Raw genomic sequence first — 18,115 nt, forward strand, 5'->3', positions numbered from 1 at the left:
TGGTTGTGCAACCATCTTAAGATCATGAATGTTGGTAGGATCTCTAGACCCGTTGGATAATGCATCAGTGGTCCTCTTCCCCATCTCCACTCGATCCGTGCCCTTTGTCGCTCTTTCTTTGCATCCTCGTGTTGTGAAATCCACTTTTGTATCACTGGATTGGGAAGCATGCAAAATCGATTGATTTTCTTCCACCAGATAATGATAGCTCAAAATATCAAACATTAAAACAAAGATTGAGACTTGCTACCACATCTACAAAAGCGTGACACAATATAATCATAACACCTGAGACAAGGGCTTGCACAAGACAAGGTTTTGGGAGAGGTTACATTGTATTTTTCTTGCCTTTTACATAAGCTACTATAAGCACGTGGATTGCTTTGTATGAGATCTCAGAGAGAGAACATCGTGCAGGAATTGACTTTGACATAGAAGAATTACATTCTGGGGTGTCTTTCAACATGTGCTCTCAAGCATAAAGAATGAACATGAACATCGCTCACCACCTGAGGCTACACAATCGCGCCATTGAATGAAGTCGCCCATAAAAGCATGCGATTCAACAATCTTGAAAACGATTGAGATGGTGTCCACCTTCGGCATTAAATAAGCATGACTGCCATATCGAACACCTGTTTGCGCCACGTCCTCTGGCAAGAGCAGCACAAAAAGACTCATACCTGTTGTACACACACGACCTCCTCTGCTGGGAGCAGGGAAAAAAGGACGAGACCTGCCAGGAGCAGCACAAAAGGGTTTGCTAATTGTTTCAATGAAGCTTTAATAAAACCTAACATGTGGCAATCATCCACCAAGAATATCGAAGAGCTTGAGCATTGCAACAATCTTGCACCTAAAACCCTATGGACTTCTGCAGGCCAAAAAAGGGGGGTCTATAAGGGGGCACCAGCTCACCAGACATGTGTGCTTGTCTGGCCATTTGGCACACCGTTGTGGCCACTCTTTTTGGATACTCTTCAAACACCACCACTGATACCACCGAAATGATCTTGGGACTTACCAATGAGTTTTATCTATTTCATTCCTATACACTATTTATTTTGTCGGGAGTGAGATGTTTTGCACATTACATTGAGAAACGCTCACAATAGAGAGAATGAAAACGTTTCCTTCTTAGAGAGCAAGACAGCCTTTCTTCTCCTACATGTTGAGGTCAAATCCTGCCCATTAGGATTGATTTTAAATTGTGAGTTGAATGGACATGCTAATTGGAGATGTTAAAGCATCTTGGAAAGATTCTATGTGCTGAGGTCAAATCCTATCCATTAGGATTGATTTTAAATTGTGAGTTGAATGGACATGCTAATTGGAGATGTTAAAGCATCTTGGGAAGATTTTATGTAATGGAAACTAAAAGTAGAGCCAGTAGAAAACTTTTCCTTCTTAGAGAGCAAGAGAGAAATTTTTTCTTCATTAAAAAACGAAGTCCATAAGGGGGGCCCAAATGACCAAACAGGGTGCGTGTTTTTCCATCTAGCACATCCTTCTAGCCCCTTGTGTTGCATAATCTTCAAGCTTCCACTACAAGAGGTTATGAGCACTTGTGACAGTTGTAGTGACGAAACTACAATCGGTTTTTTTAATCCCTCGACATTGCTAAAAGCGTCGAAATAAAAACGTCGCTATAGGCGTTGCTATAGTCGTTGCCATAAGCGTCGCTATATAGAGATATCTATAGCGACATGCCAGTCCTCATTTTAGCGACGATTATAGCGATGCTGCAGAACCTTATATAGAGACTCTTATAGTGACGCCCGAGAATAATGTTTTTTGGATGGCAGGGCATTCAGTGCCCTGCCACCCATCAACCATATTGAAAATTGTTTCCAAAATAAAGATGCAAAACTGACACAAAAGTAGTTCGACGAAAGTGAATTCACGAGAGTAATACAATGACAAAATTATACACATCATAGGCAAAATCATTTGATGTAATAGCTACAACACAATTGTCATTATTGAGAAAATACACCATTGACCAATAGTTACAAAAATGACGTGCACACATCATCATATATACATGCTATGACAAAAGAAAACTAGTGCCATTTAGCTATGGTTAGATTGACATCATCTAATTAGATGTTTCATTGCGTCCAAGTGGCATATCTGTCGGATTCTGCAAAAAAAAAAACAATAAAATCTTTTGTAAGTATAAAGACATAACAACAAAAAAATCTATTTTTTGAGGTTATAATTAAAATTCAACAAATGTAAGAGAGTAAAGTGAAATACTAACCATGTCGGCACGAGAAGTGAGAATGTCCAGAAGGGCATGTAAGCCCATTTTTCCCACATACTCGCTCTCGTAGAGTGTGGGGTCACGTCTTGTCATCGACCACTGTTCAAAACACACAAAGAATACGTTATGTTAGAATTTAAAAATACAATTATCCATAACTACCAAACCTAAAGGGCAATGCAAAAACACTTACGAAATTGGCCTCAAATGATGCCCACATGCCGCTCCCCAAGGGGTGCGAGCTCCCTGCCTCTACTCGCACTTTGGCTACCTACTTTTGTTGCTTCTACTTGTCAGGATCCTCGCGTGCTGCTCGCTTTGCATTCTTCTAATCTTCTTTGGCTTGTCAATCTGGTATGTTCCACCTATGATTTATTGCTTTTTGCACTTCAGAACACTTGTGCTTGAATTATTCGTGCATCCGCACCTTCATCAGGTCTTCATTGAAGCGCTCATCCCAACTTGACATGGGAAAATTGTCATGGAGTATGCTAATGACTCTATCTTTTAATTCATTTGGCACTTCACTCCAGATGTTTAGTATTTAGTGTGTAAACACCTGAGAGCAAAGGTCGCACATGCACGAGGTCACCTTCTTGTCATCGTCATCCAAGATGATGTCGCCGCTGATATCGATCGAGTATGGTAAGCCCTCTTGCCTATGACGTGTGAACCTGGGTGTCTTGGGAGGGGTCTCAAGTGGCATCACGATGGGGGTACGGATGACAGGTGTCTCCACTGGAGTCTGGGCCCCGAAATGAGGAGTGTCGAATGGCGTGACTCTCGGAGGAGTAGCGAGTGGTGTGTATCCAAGAACGGCCGATAGCCACGCAAAACCTGGAGTAGATGGCGATGCCTCTACCACCACTAGAACGTCGGTGCCTAAAAGAGTGTGTAGATCATTTCGTCGACACCGAACTTTTGGAGCTCAATGAGTGATTCAAAAGAGAAGGAGACGCTGAAGGAGTGAAACGACGAGATGACGCTCCTTGTACCACCTCCTTTGCTGGGGTGACAAGGAACAAAGAAACTCATCATCATCCATACCTGTATTAAACACACAAACATTAAATCTTAATGATGAATGGAAAGAAAATCTGATAAAGTTATAATTTGATTAAACACAATCTAAATTTCTCAAGTATAGCATATAGACAAGAATGGACAAAACTCCACGTGAGGAAAATATATATTATAAAAAGGAGCAAAATTTCTCAGATACAATGTTTATGTCTTTAAGAGGTCTCTCTCTCACCCTCGCATAACTCAGGATAACTCCCTATGTCTATATAGAGCTCTCCGTTTAGGCAGATGCCCTTCATCTTATTTTGTAGATCCTCTACATGCATACCATAGAGAGTAGCAGCACCAGGCTCATCTTGTACAAACTCAACGGCTTCCGACTCAGCGATATCCTCTTCGATATCCTCCATTGATGCCGCTGTCATTGACACATGGTAGCCCTCATACGTCCGTGCACTACGAGGGGCTACCTCTATGACATAGCACCAGTTTGATGCCGACTTTATAGGATGAAATACCACCTACAAGATCGACATAACCTACATGAGTGCTTCTAGACCATCAGTCCTCTAAAATTGGATGCTCACAGAATTACTTGTTCACAATGCTTGGATAGTACGAAAGTGTCTCTTAGGTCGGTTCATTTTTTAGTTGAATCCACCTCAAGGAAACCTAACTCTCCTTTGCACACTGTAGCATTGCGACCCTCCATGTTTATCTTGAACCATTGCACGTAGAAAAAATCCACAAAAAAACCTCTATAATGGATCCTCAGAATCTCTTATAGCGTGCTGAAGTAAGTGATTTCCGCCACCACCACAGGATCTGCATCAGAGGACCATCGTCGACTAGACTGTTCAAATTTTTCCATGATTCCACAATCTTGTGTAAAACGCTTTTTATCGATCTGTTCCGCCCTAAAATGTTGACCTTTACACCATGATGTCGTGTATTACTTATACTACAATCAACAAGGATTATGAGTGGCATTGCAAACTTACCTTGGTCACGCAACCCCAAGAGTACTCCCACTCCTCCTCAATCACTTGTTCACCGCATTGTTGTGTGCTGATCAATTTGTTGTGCAACCATCCTAAGCTCATGAATGTTGGTAGGCTCTGAAGACCTGCCAGAGAATGCATCGGTGGTTGTCTTCCTCATCTCCACTCGATTCATGCCCTTTGTCGCTCTTGCTTTGCATCCTCGTATTGTCAAATCCACTTTTGCATCACTGGGTTGTGAAGCATGCAAAATCGATTGATTTTAGCCTCTAGATCTTTCATCATTTTTTTCTCAACACCTTGATTGCACATGACCATCCTAAATATGTGCTCATCATCTATGGTTTTCCATAGCATGTCTCGAGCTTTATCAAACCCGTCTAGCCACTCTCCAATTTAAACTAGGGACTTTCATACCAACCAACCTTCTGCCATGCTACCCTTTGGACGTTCCTTCTGACGCACATATCCCTTGAGCGTTTTTATGAAACGTTCTAAAAAGAACATCCATCTGGAATGCGCTGTGCTAGCTATTTCCACCTCCTCAACTATGTGAACAAGAAGATGCATTTGAATGATTAGTATGGTAGTAGGAAAATGTTTCTCAAACATGCACACAACCTCCACAGCGTTTAGTTTGGTGGATGATACGTAATCTACATGAATCTCCTTTTGTGATATCCATTGCACCAACTTTGCAAGTTTGTATATTGTGGTACGGATGTCAGGAGACAAATATCCCTCAATGGCCATCGGTAAAATAAACTCCAAAACACGTCTAGCAATGATATTAAAATCCACACACGGATATGTTACACAATTTCCAATATGATATATTCCACTTCAAACATACCTGACACATTTTATGCCAGTCATGTGACTTCAAACCAGTAAGCTTCCCGTCTTTAGTGAAACATGTTCGGAGCGAGTGCATTCTACCAGTGGGCGTCCACACAGATTGAATGATCTCTTTTACTTTGCGTTCTTGGCTTGCTAGCAAAATCCATTGTACTTTAGGAAGTTTTATCGATCCATCGGGTGCTCTTTACAGCCAATATTGCTCCATACGATCGGAGCCACATTTCTAAGGTCAATTCTGGCCCCCAAACTATCCTTCTTGCTAATGAGATGGTCCCACAACAAATTAACTATATTCTTGAAGATGTGCATTGGATTGAGCAAGTGATTGATCATGATTCTGGGCCAAGATGGTAACTCGTACCATAGAGAGAGTCTCTTCATCCCTGGGGGCAAACCGTCATCACACATCTCTTTTTGCTGTAACCATGCTCGAGCAGACATCCTCGGTGGCTTATCTAGAAGATGTGCTTGATGACCTTCGTAGATTTGCTTCTTCAGTGAGGGCGTCCGACGTGCATTAAGTCTAGGTCCACATGTGAAACATGCTCTATATCCTCTTGTTTGAAGCCCTGCATGTATACACATGACAATAGCTAATCTTGAGAGAAACTAATGTTTATAGTGATTAAGTTTGACTATATATCACTTGAGCATTTTGTTAGTCCGGGATAGTTATGCATGGTCCACATTAGAATGCCTCTGATCAAAGCATTGCGTCGACTTGTGTGTCGGCTCATATCCACCACTTCTATGCCAATCCACAATTTTTGTAGCTCTTTCACTAGCGGAAGAAGATACACATCCATATTCTTCACTTTATACCGCCCAGGCACAATCAAGCTTGAAAACAGGTACCCCTTCTTGATAATCAACCATGGGGGAATGTTATAGTTGACGATGACAATTGACCATACACTATAAGATGTTGACATCTGACCAAATGGATTTACGCCATCCATGGCCAGGCTGATGCACAAATTTTGAGCTTCCCTGGCAAAATCTGGCCATGTGTCATCTATATGTTTCTAGGCTACGCAATCTGCAGGAATCCGTAGCACACCATCCGAAGATCTATTCTCCTCATGCCATGATGATAGGGTGGCCATGGACTTACATTCAAAGAAATGCTTGATGCGAGGCAGCAAAGGAAAGTGTCACAAAACCTTTTGTGGAATTTTTAGCCCATGGAGGTCTACTAGATATCTCTTGGAATCACGTTTTGGACACTTTTCCATGTCTATATATTTCCCTCTGAAAAGGATGCAGTCGTTAGGACAAGTGTGAATCGAATTGTAATCCATCTCCAAGTTTTGCAAGATCTTTCTTGCCTCCTCTCTAGAATCTTGCATCACATTATCAGCTGGCAGTATGTGCTTTTTAAGCAATCTACACAATGGAAAAAATACAAGACACTTGTGTAAGTAATCTATCGGATAATTATACATCTATACTTTTTTATTGAGGTAAACACATTGTAATAGATCACCTGAAAAGCGCTGTGACGCTAGTGTCACTCCATCCAAAATTTTCCTGTAGGTTGAGAAGAACAAAGAGGGCCTTCAATCTAAACACACGTGCTCCACCATCCAATAGTGTAGTAGCTTCACTTTTCAAAGATAAGCCTTTCTGAATCTATGATGACCGTCTCGATCATTTCATCGCTCAAACATAGCCTCATTGGGCTGGTGGTCTGCATGATCACCCTCCGAGCTGTCACAGGCTTCATCTTGTGGTCTCACATATGTTGCTTGACCAAAGTGCTTGCGAACACGTCTATTGAGTTGCAAGATTGTTGCATGTTGGTCCGCGTCAGAGTCTGACGAGTTGGTAATTGGCAACAATTCGATCTATAATAGATGGGTCAAGCTCGAAAAATTCGCGAACGTCTGCAAAGAAATGCGTCTTGTCTATTGCACATCATGTTTGCATTGATTACAAGGACATAAGATCCTTGTTGAGAGATAGGTGTTTTGGTTGGATGGCCCCACATCGTTGTCACTACTCTTAATGAATGTAAGAATCTTAAAACAACTGGACATAAATTTAATCTTCTATTGGCATCCTCCATCTCTTATCTCTCTCTCTCTCTCTCTCTCTCTCTCTCTCTCTCTCTCTCTCTCTCTCTCTCTCTCTAACTACCTCACATTCTCTATTCATGTCCAATCCCCGCACACTTTGGTCTAGAGGTGCACGGAGATCAGAACCACCGGGTTATAATCTCGTCTTTATTGATCAATGCCTATATTTGTGGGTATGAGAAATCTACACACCCATGTCTACATGACAATGCATGTAGTGGAAAAAACCCCTTTGCCTCTTCTTTAGCTGTAGCAATTCACATAAGCTTAACATCTCTTCACAACAGATCCTTTACACTTGTTCGAGGGACATGCCCTAAAAGATCTAATAGATAAGTACAAGTAGCATGTATATGATTACACCGAGTGGACGCATCCATGGAGAGGAAAAGAGAGATCACAATTGGCCTAACTCTAAATGTAAATCGTAATCGTGAAGGTAAACTAGATCTAACCTTAAATCTAATGTAAGTTTAAATCTATCGTAGATCTAATCTTAACTCTAATCTAAATCTAAATCTAACATAAACCTAAATCTAATCTAATCTTAAGTCTAACTGAACCTTAAATCTTATCCTAATCTTAAATATAACACAAACCTAAATCTAACCTAATCTAACCTAAACCTAAATGTAATCTAACATAAATCAAATTTAAATGTAATCTAGCTTAAATTTTCACACAATCTTAAATCTAAAATAAACCTAAATCTAATCTAATCTTAAGTTTAACCTAATCTTAAATCTTACCCTAATCTTAAATATAACACAAACCTAAATCTAAACTAATCTTAAATCTAGCCTAAATCAAATTTAGACGTACACTACAAGAGGTTGCGTGCTCTTATGACACTTTTAGCGACGAAAATACACTGGGTTTTTATAACCCCCGACGTCGCTAAAAGCATCGCTATGAGCATCGATACGGGGACGTCGCTATGCCAGTCGCTATAAGCGTCGTTATATAGCGACGGTTATAGGGACGATGCAGAGCCATCTATAGCGACGCTTATTGCGACGCTGCAGAGCCTTATATAGCGACGCCCGAGAGGAAAAAATTTTGGTGGTAGGACATTGAATGCCTTGCCACCCATCAACCATATTGAATGTTTCATTAATTGATTTACTTTTGAAAAAAAGTGAAAAGGTAAATATAGACCCAAAATAGTCACCCATAAGACAATATAACCACTAACTCCATCATCCATAGTACGTATTGTTTGCAAAATAAAAATACAAAACTGACAAGCGTGAATTGATGAAAGTAAATCAATGACAATTGTACACATAGGCAAAATCACTTGATTGTTAAACTTTGCAAATGTAATAGTTACAAACCATTGTCATTATTTAAAAAATATACATGGTTTTCAAAAAGACGCATAAAAGTCGTCTCATGATACATAAGCTATGACAAGAAGAAACTAATGCTATCTAACTATGGCTAAATTGACGTTGTCTAATCAGACGTCTCATTACGTCCAAGCGGCGTGTCTATCGGATTCTGCAAAAAAAAAAACAATAAGATAGTTGTTTGTAAGTATAAACATATAGCGACGTTTATAAAACAATACAACAAATAGAAAACAATAAACCATAATACTAACCATGCCACCGCGAGAACTCTAGATGTCTATAAGGGCATTTAAGCCCTTCCTGCCTGCGTACTCACGCTCATACAGTGTGAGATCACGTCCTGTAAATGACCATTGTCAAAACATACAAAGAATCCATTATGTTAGAATTTAAAAATCCATAAACCCTTAACTATCAAACATAGAGAGCAATGCGAAAACACTTACAAAATTGTCCTCAAATGATGCCCACCCGCCGCTCCCCAAGTGGTGCTAGCTCCCTACCTCTACTCGCGCTCTGGCTGCCTCCTTTTGTTGCTTCCACTTGTCGGGATTCTCGCGCGCTGCTTTCTTCGCATTCTTCCAATCTTCTTTGGCCAGCCAATCTGGTTTGTTCCACCCAAGGCTTGATTGCTTTTCGCACTTCGGAACGCTTGTGCTTGCAGTATTCGCGCATTCGAACCTTCATCACGTTGGATAGGGGAAAAGGGAAACACGCCCGAGACACAAGTAGCTTGCCTCTCTACAGCCCAGGGTAAACACAGCACCCCAATCCACTAGGATTCGCCTTCAAAAAATCTCTTTCCCGCTAGCCGACCACCGCCTGCACACCTCTCGAGTCAACCACACTATATAAGATCACGATCGAACACATACACACCTCATGGCACACTTTCAAGCTTCCCTCGCACATCCAAAACCTCGTTCTTTCTCTTTGCCACAAGACATCGCTGGTTCGATGGGGGGCACACTTACCTACACACACACTCAACACCGCGGACACAAGCACAAGAGCTATAGAACAGAGGGGGGGAAAGGGGAAAACATGCTTGAAAGCGGACAATGACTTCTTTTATTGCATTCTAGCAGCCAAGTATAGGTAGCCCCGTCGACACGACCTCGACGAGCGCGAGAAAAAACCAGGCTTTAACAACCCTCATTGATGCCATTGCTATGGTGGAGTCTCCCTCCTCTTGCCTTTGATGCGGCTGCAAGCTTGCACAAGCTCCATCGAACTTCCATCTTTCGAACCAAGATAAAAAATCTCTTCGAACTTCACTCTTCCTAGACTGTCGAAGTCGAATTCGAAGCCGTAGAATCCTTTTCTTTCCGCCTTCACCTCCGTGCTCGTAACCAGAAACCTTCCCTTTTTTTTCTTTTTTTTTTCCTCCTTCTCCTTTCTTTCTTCTCTTCTTTTCCTTTCCTTTTCTTTTTCTTTCCCTTCCCTTTCTTTTTCCTTTCCTTCCTTTCTCTTCTCTCTTTTTCTTCACTCCTCTATCCCTTGAGACAGCGCGCCTCCACCTCTCTTTGCCTTTGCCTTTTCTTTCCCCCAAAAACCCCCTTCCCTTTCTTAGCAACAAAAATCTCCCTTGTAGTTTTGAGACTTTTTTAAAGAGAATCTTTAAGCGGAGGATCCCACACCCACCCACGTGAACATACTCGTGCAAAAAAACCTCCCGAATTATCGCTTCGTCCGCCTCAAGGGTGACACCGTCCGAAACAAGCCCCTAGTCGTTCGTCTCCGTCTCCGTCGGACATGCTGTTCCCGCTTTCACTATTTTTCTATCCATTGAACGAAGCCAGGAAAAAATGGGCCAGCATCATTCTTGTCCACCTTCTCGCAAATTGACCCCGACTTTGTCGAGCTGTATTGCACTAACCGCAAACCCGATTGGTGAGCCGTCATTTTTGGCTTGCTCCGCATAGTGCACATCGCTCCCAAAATCCTGGCGAGAATAAGAAACTTCTAAATGGCGCGCCTGGTGGGACGGCCCAACCATGCCAGAATTGGCCCTCGACAAAATCTTCATTGGCCCATAACTTGCCCATCCGAATTTCGATTGAGTATCTGCTAGTTCCCATGAAGCCCCCATGCAATGCACTACCCCTCGAAACCTTGGTATAGCTCTGAAACTTCCAGATGGCATGTTCTCCAATATGACCTTGCGGCGGGCACACAACTGTCCCCCTGCAACTTTTCACATGGCCGTAATTTTCCCATTTAGACTCTGATCAGCAAGCCAAAAAATCTGGCATTCCCCACAAGTTGAGCTTTACACACTTACTTGCGCATTCTAGCTAGGGACATCTGTCCCCATCTCGCATGCCCGTCGGGCATTTGCAAGACCTTCCAACTTTGAACTGGCACATCTGTCACACCGAAGCTCCGTTGGACGAGCCGTCTAGACAAGCCTCAAGAGCATCTTGAACCCTACATTCCAAGGCACATTCCCTACATTTTGGACACTTTGGTCTGCTATCCCAATTATCCCAAGTTGAAGGCCCCTTGGCCTAAAAAACCACTTTAGACATACATTTCCGCTGCCACTAAGTCTGCCAAGGACTTTTCCACCTGCTTTAGCTCGCCACCATGCACCTACTAGCATCCATAGCACTGCTTGTCACCCTTCCTGACACGGACCAACTTTGGTTGCACCATCATTGCCCACCCCCTAGTTGAACATTCATGTTCAACCAAAAACATATGTACATAACTTGAAACTTGCAACACTTCACTGGTACTCGAGTATATGGAAAAAGGCACAACCATATGTACAGCATGTGCAATATGTACAACATTGTGTATTTGTTACTTTCAAATCTCCTTAGGTGGGTTGCCCAACCCCCCCGGCTACAATTTGGTTCACATCAGGCACTAGACCTCTGTCAAAGTACAGCTTGAGCCGTACACCATTTACCCTGTGCCTGAGAAACTTACCATTGACTCTCACCAATTGATAGGTCCCATTCGGAAATGCCTTTTGCACTTTGTACAGACCTGTCCATTTCTTCTTGAACTTCTTTTGGAAGGTGAAGTCCAAGTAGCTCTTGTATTTCATTACCAGGTCTCCTTCCTCTATCTTCTTGTCTGGCAAACTCTTATTGACTTTAGCCACTCGTCTTTCCCGCTGCTTCATGTAGTAGTCAGTTGCTGCTTCTCTATTCATCTGTAATGCCTCAAGGTTGAAAATCCTATCCTGTAAGACAGCTTGTGGAGTGGCATTGATGCGCCACATACCTTTCAAAGCACCCAGTTGTGTATGCATTGGCAGTATTGCCTCCTTGCCATAAACCAACTCAAAGGGAGTAAAGTTGGTCGCCGCTTTGTAGGATGTCCTATAGGCCCATATACACTTCTCTAAATTGATCTCCCATTCTGTCTCTTGCTTATACACATACTTTGTCAACATCTTAATGATTTGTCCATTGGCACTCTCTACAAGACCATTGCATTGGGGATGATAAGGCGAGGAAAATCGATGCTGAATCTTTAATTTCTCCACTAATGCCTGCATAAGCTTGCTCCTGAATCCTTCGCCTCTATCAGAAATGAGTACCCACGGCACTCCAAAATCACAACAAATGTTATCGAAAACAAAGTGGGCTACAATCTGTGCATTGACCTCCTTTATAGCTTTGGCCTCCACCCACTTGGTAAGGTAGTCAATCGCCACTACAATGTATTTTTTACCGCTTGCTGACTTCGGGAGTGGACCAATGGCATCCAAGCCCCACTTCTCAAAAGCATTTTGGGCAATGATAGCGCCTTGCGATTCGGTTATCAGTCTCCTCTCACCCATAGTCTGACATTCATGGCAGGTTTTGCAGCAATAGTGCACATCACGTACTATCGACAGCCACCAAAAACCTACTCTCAAGATTCAAAACAAAACCTGGTCTTTACCTTGATGCCCGCTTTCCTCATGACATTGCTACAGCACCATACCGATTTCTTCCTTATAAAGTACCCTTTGCAGCACTTCATCCCGTCCATAGGTCATAAGATCCTCCCCTATCAGTGTAAACTTGCGAGATTTCTGTACTATCCTCCGCTTTTGTAGCTTTGACAATCTTTCGAGGCACTGACCGGTATTCAAAAAGTATTCAATCTCTTTTAAGGTCTCACGACCAGCATAGGTGGTTGGGGCCACATATATACCTGCAAACTGCACTTGTACTTTGCTGCTTGCAAGCTGATTTGCTTCTTGGTTCTGCTCTCTTCTAACATGCTTGAACTGAACCTCCTCAAAAAACTTCAGCAACTTCTTGATGGCATAGAACTAATGCTTTAATGAATCCCGTTTCACCTGCCATTGGCCCAACAACTTCTTGATAGCTAATAGTGCATCACCTTTCATTACCAACCTCGATATACCAAACTCGACACACTGCTTCAAACCTAAATGGAGGGTAAGATACTCCGCCTCAATATTGGTATGAACATCCTCCAAGTCATAGGCTTTTGAAAAGATCACCCTGTTGCGTGGATCTCGTATCACCACACCTCTGTCTGCTTTTTGTATTACCCTCCTATATTCTCCATCAAACCACATGGTAAAAGCTTTCAATAAGTCAGGCTCCTCCTTGATTTCATCCCGCACCACCCTGGGATAGATCGGCAAATCAACCGCCTTGCTGAGTAGAATATCTGCCAGGTGAGATCGACTTGTATGGTCAACTTTGAATTCAAACTCAAATTCTTGTAGCTCTATCACCCATTTCATAATCCGTTTCCCTGGTTTTAAGTGCAACACTACCTTCAGCAATAAATTATTGGCCATCAGCACAAAAAACTTTCGCACGATGAGATACACCTTGAACTTCTTGCAGGCAAAAACTAAGGCCATCACCCACTATTCGGCTTCAGTGTAGGTTGCCTCCCCAGGACTTATCACCCTGCTTTCAAAATAAATAGGTTTATAGCTCCTTCCCACCTTTTGCAATAGTACTGTCCCAATGGCTACAGTGCCTACCGTCATGGCAACATAAAAATCATCTTCATGATTGGGAGGACACACCGTAGGCAGTTAACACAAGATTTTTTTCACCCTGTCAAAAGCTACTTGAGCCTCTTCATCCCATTTAAAACCATGCACTAGATGTGCCCTCTTTTGAAGGGGGTATACATACTGCGACAACATCCAAAAAAACCTTGACAGATACTTCAACTTGTGCACGAACGACGCCAAAGCCTGTGCACTGGGAGGAGGCTCCATCAAGACTAGAGCCTTGACCTTTTCTGGATCCGCTTCAATCCCATTTTGTGACACCACATGGCCCGACAATGATGCTCCGGGCTGTGCTAATTTTCACTTCTTGGGGTTCAACTGACCTCCCTCTTCATCCAGCCTCTGAAAACACAATCGCAACTTTGACAAATGATCTGCCCTTGAGCTATAACATCCAATGTCGTCCATGAAAACCCTAATGAACCTACCCAAATAGGGACCAAACACCTTGTTCATCCAATCTCGAAACGTGGCATAGGCATTCACCAGTCCAAAAGGCATCCTGCGATAGGCAAAGCAACCCCATGGAGATATGAATGTCGTCTTCAAGTGGTCTTCAAAAGCAATCCCTATTTGAAAGTAGCCTGAAAACCCATCCATAATGGAATACCTCTCATGGCCAGCCACTTGATTCAAAATCTCATCCTGAAACGGAAATGGGTAGTGATTCCTCTTGGTCGCAGCAGTCAATGGCTTATAGTCGACACACACCCGCCATCTCCCATTCTTTTTAGGAGTGATAACTACTGGGGAAACCCACTTTGATTCCTTTACGGGGTATATAATACCTACATCCAGTAATTGATTGATCTCTTGCCAAAGGGCTTCCTTTTGAATTTCACCCAATCTCCTTAGCTTCTGCACCTTAGGTTTGTATCCTTCCTTGAGGGATATTTTGTGCTCAACACCCTTGGCTCCTCTCGAGTATTTTTTTACTCCTTTGCAAATAGGTTTGGAAAAGATGCACACAACTGGACATAACTTTCTTTCTCCTTCTTGGTCAAGTCTCCACTTAGCATATCGGCCACCTCTTCAGTACCTATGGCATGCACCTGTGCTCGCACCCCCTCTTTCGCACAAGGTTCTTCCACAGTGACCCCAAACATGTCAGCATCAATCTTGAGCATATCATCCTCACTTTCTTCTTCCTATGTATCTGTATAGCCCTCATCATAGGCTGTTTCAGTCTCGTACTCATAGCTTGTGGTGTCCCCTTCGTCTCTCGCCGCCATAGGATGAAAATGGCTTTCCTTGGTCTTCAGATCCAGCACCACTTGTCTTCCTTTTTCTTTATCAGGTAGGGTAAACACTTTGCTTTCCCAATCCTGTTTGGCACCTATTCCCAACAGCCACGGCCTACCCAAGATGATAGGATATGCGTTATCCCCACCTTTCATCACAAAGAAGTCAATAAGGCACTCTATGCCCATCACTTTCACTCTTACATCCTGGGCCATGCCCAAACACCCAGCTTTAGCATGGTTATCCATCCTCATGCGCACATTCGACTTGGCTATCACCTTGACCCCTGTTTCCTTCATCGCAGCTTCCGTCATGACGCAAACCTGTGCTCCTCCATTTATATAGGCTTGAACCTGCATCCTTTTCTCGATGACAGTATCCACCAAAGGAAGAAAATCCGTCAGGCTACCTACCCTGAGTGCCATATTTTGCACCGCCTGCACATTGCCCTTACCCCTTGGTAGCCTAGTGCTAACACTAGTCGACCACTGCCGCCTCAATGTTGGGTTCAATGCCAATAGTTGTCCAAAAGTAATATTAGCTCTTTGACTTTGGACATCACTCACCAAATCATACTCTGGATGGCCGCGCCCAAGCTGGAAATCTGTTTGTTTAATCTTGCGGCGCCTTCTTTTCTTGCTAGTTTTAGGCTTCTCTTTCCCCTTGTATACCTCTCCTTGCCTTTGCCTTTTCTTTCCCCCAAAAACCCCTTCCCTTTCTTAGCAACAAAAATCTCCCCTCTCTTACACTCCAAGGAATACGACGGCGCTGTCGTTGCTCCCTTGGAGTTTTAAGAGTTTTTTTAAAAGAGAATCTTTAGGCGGAGGAACCCACACCCCCCCACGTGAACATACTCATGCAAAAAAAACTCCCTAATTATCGCTTCATCCGCCTCAAGGGTGACACCGTTCGAAACAGGCCCCTAATCGTTCGTCTCCGTCTCCGTCGGACATGCTGTTCCCGCTTTCACTATTTTTCTATCCATTGAACGAAGCCAGGAAAAAATGGGCCAGCATCATTCTTGTCCACCTTCTAGCAAATTGACCCCGACTTTGTCGAGCTGTATTGCACTAACCGCAAACCCGATTGGTGAGCCGTCATTTTTGGCTTGCTCCGCATAGTGCACATCGCTCCCAAAATCCTGGCGAGAATAAGAAACTTCTAAATGGCGCGCCTGGTGGGACGGCCCAACCATGCCAGAATTGGCCCTCGACAAAATCTTCATTGGCCCATAACTTGCCCATCCGAATTTCGATTGAGTATCTGCTAGTTCCCATGAAGCCCCCATGCAATGCACTACCCCTCGAAACCTTGGTACAGCTCTGAAACTTCCAGATGGCATGTTCTCCAATATGACCTTGCGGCGGGCACACAACTGTCCCCCTGCAACTTTTCACATGGCCGTAATTTTCCCATTTAGACTCTGATCAGCAAGCCAAAAAATCTGGCATTCCCCACAAGTTGAGCTTTACACACTTACTTGCGCATTCTAGCTAGGGACATCTGTCCCCATCTCGCATGCCCGTCGGGCATTTGCAAGACCTTCCAACTTCGAACTGGCACATCTGTCACACCGAAGCTCCATTGGAAAAGCCGTCTGGATGGGCCTCAAGAGCATCTTGAACCCTACATTCCAAGGCACATTCCCTACATTTTGGACTCTTTGGTCTGCTATCCCAATTATCCGAATTTGAAGGCCCCTTGGCCTAAAAAACCACTTTAGACATACATTTCCGCTGCCACTAGTCTGCCGAGGACTTTTCCACCTGCTTTAGCTCACCGCCATGCATCTACTAGCATCCATAGCATTTCTTGTCACCCTTCGTGGCACGGACCAACTTTGGCTGCACCAACGTCTTCATTGAAGCGATCTTCCCGTGTTGGAATGGGAAACTCGTCATGAAGCATGCTGATGACTCTGTCTTTTAAATCATTTGGTACTTCACTCCATGTGTTTAGTATGTAGTGTTTAAACACGTGAGAGCAAAGACCGCGCATGCACGAAATCACCTTCTTGCCTTCATCATCCAAGATGATGCCACTGCTGAAGTCGACGGAGTAAGGCAAGCCCTCTCGCCGCTGATGCGTGAACCTGGGTGTCCCGACCTCTAGCGGCGTCTCAATGGGGGTATGGACATCAGGTGTCTCCACTGGAGTCTGAGCCCCGAAGCGAGGAGTGTCTAGTGGAGTGACTCCTGGAGGAGTAGCTACTGGTGTGTAGCTGCAGGGAACGGCAGTTAGCCGTGCAAAACCTGGTGTCGATGGCGATGCCGTGGCTGGTGTCGGGACGGGCAAAGAAGGGGAGGGTAAAGAGCCTCGTCGAACATGAGGCGGTGTCGAAGCATCGATGGCGGCATTCCCACAACAACCGCCACCGCCACCACTAGAGCACCGGTGCCTAGACGAGTGTGAAGATCGACTCGTTGAAACCGAAGCTTCGGAGCGCGTTGAATGCTCCGAAACAGAGAGAGATGCGGATGGAGTAGTAACACTCGATGGTGCACCAAAGCGATGACGCTCCACATACCACTATCTCTGCTCGGGTGACAATGAACAAAATAAACTCCTCATTATCCATATCTGCATTAAACACACGAACACTTAAACTTAATATTGAATGAATGGAGTAGAAAACATGGACCAGTAGATAGAGAGAGAGAGAGACAGAGGAGGAGGTGCTCGTCGTCTCTGCTTGTGAGAACATACCTAGAGCATATGTACCTGGAGTGGACGCAAAGACCATTAAATACAATGACGCATATAAATACAATGATGCAAATACTTAGAGAGCCAGAGTTTTTACAAAACAAAGCAAAATTGTTCAAAACCGAGAATCGTACAAGAATTTGAAGGTGCTTGTAGCTTTGAAATGTTCAAAGGCTAGCAGCAACAGAAAGCGTTCTTCTTCTATTCAACTTGATTGATGGAAGAGGCAAGTGCATAACTCTGAATTTTCGAGAGAGAGAGAGAGAGAGAGAGAGAGAGAGAGAGAGAGAGAGAGAGAGAGAGAGAGAGAGAGAGAGAGAGAGAGAGAGAGAGAGAGAGAGAGATTTTACAAAACGAAGCAAAATTGTTCAAATACAATATTTATGGCTTTAAGAGATCTCTCTCTCATCCTCACATAGCTCAGCATAACTTCCTATATCTATATAGAGATCTCCGTTTAAACAGATGTCCTCTGTTTCATTTTGTAGATCCTCTGCATGCACCCCATATAGAGTAGCAGCTTGATGTTCGTCTGGCACCACCTCCACCGCTTCTGGCTCAACATCTTCTCCGAT

At 43.5% G+C, this 18,115-nt stretch overlaps 1 pseudogene; it reads right to left on the reverse strand.

Annotated features, from left to right (window-relative positions):
- Positions 1–2,098: 2,098 nt before the first annotated feature.
- Positions 2,099–12,383, reverse strand: LOC147419091 (uncharacterized; annotated as a pseudogene).
- Between the last annotated feature and the right edge of the window lie 5,732 nt (positions 12,384–18,115).

The sequence above is a fragment of the Adiantum capillus-veneris genome, chromosome 29 (genome assembly GCF_014529385.1).
Source record: "Adiantum capillus-veneris isolate H3 chromosome 29, ASM1452938v2, whole genome shotgun sequence".
NCBI classification, from domain to species: domain Eukaryota; kingdom Viridiplantae; phylum Streptophyta; class Polypodiopsida; order Polypodiales; family Pteridaceae; genus Adiantum; species Adiantum capillus-veneris.